The sequence below is a fragment of the Cucurbita pepo genome, unplaced genomic scaffold, assembly GCF_002806865.2.
Source record: "Cucurbita pepo subsp. pepo cultivar mu-cu-16 unplaced genomic scaffold, ASM280686v2 Cp4.1_scaffold000324, whole genome shotgun sequence".
Taxonomy (NCBI): Eukaryota; Viridiplantae; Streptophyta; class Magnoliopsida; order Cucurbitales; family Cucurbitaceae; genus Cucurbita; species Cucurbita pepo.
The window spans coordinates 8,333-9,336 of record NW_019646569.1 but is presented as its reverse complement, the minus strand read 5'-3'; positions in this window follow the sequence as shown (position 1 = coordinate 9,336).

The following is a 1,004-nucleotide window of genomic DNA, read 5'->3' as shown; positions in this document are numbered from 1 at the left end:
TTTCCTCGTCGACTAGTCAAAATCGTACAGTAAAGAAATCATAAGACCTGTCGTTCGTGACTCTTAATTAATTGTAGAAACNACAAATCATAAGACCTGTCGTTCATGACTCTTAATTAATTATAGAAACAATTTGATTTCCTCAACGAATCAAAATCCTAGGTGATTACGACTTTTATTACCGATTAAAGAAGAAATCCTTTGATTTACTGAAAGATAAATCAACGATTCATTTATTTAATAAACTATTTAGTTTCCTCTCGACGAATCATACTTGTAGCAATCACTATCAATATTAGTGAGTTATATTCCTCGTCGACTAATAAACGACATTGAAGAAACTATAAGACCTAGCATTCAAGATATTCAACTAAAGAGACTATTTGATTTCCTCATCGAAGAATCAAAATCGTATAGTGATTACGAACTATGGAACAAAGAGATCACGATTACCGATTAAAGAGGAAATCGTTTCATTTTTTGAAAGATTGTCCATCCGACATACCTGATTGCTTGTGATTCGTGAGCCACCGATAAATTCCAACCACTGACTCGTCGCATTTCTTGTCGAGAAAACTCAAAGGCCGCGCGCAAATTTCGCCTTCTTTAACTCTCCTTCAAGTTCCCGCTCTTGGTTTATATAGAGCTTTACGGGAACGTTTGCCAGTTGCGTTTTATTTACGGAGGAGAAAATGGTAAAAAAGTATTGCGGTAATTCGTCTGATTGGTACGGATGTAAACGACGCCATTTACTAACGGTCTGGACTGGGTCATACTATTAAAAATTAATGGGCTCAAAGAAGCCCAAATATATTATAAATACGAATGTATGTTAGGATCGCACAACAACGCACACGCTCGATCTAGATGAACACAAAGAATAGGATAGAGAAAATTGTAAGAAGAACTCTAGCTAAAAGGATTTTTTTTATTGATGACTTCAGGTATGTACAACAAGAGAGAGTAGAGAGAATAGAAAGTTACATCTCAAAGCTCTACCGGAC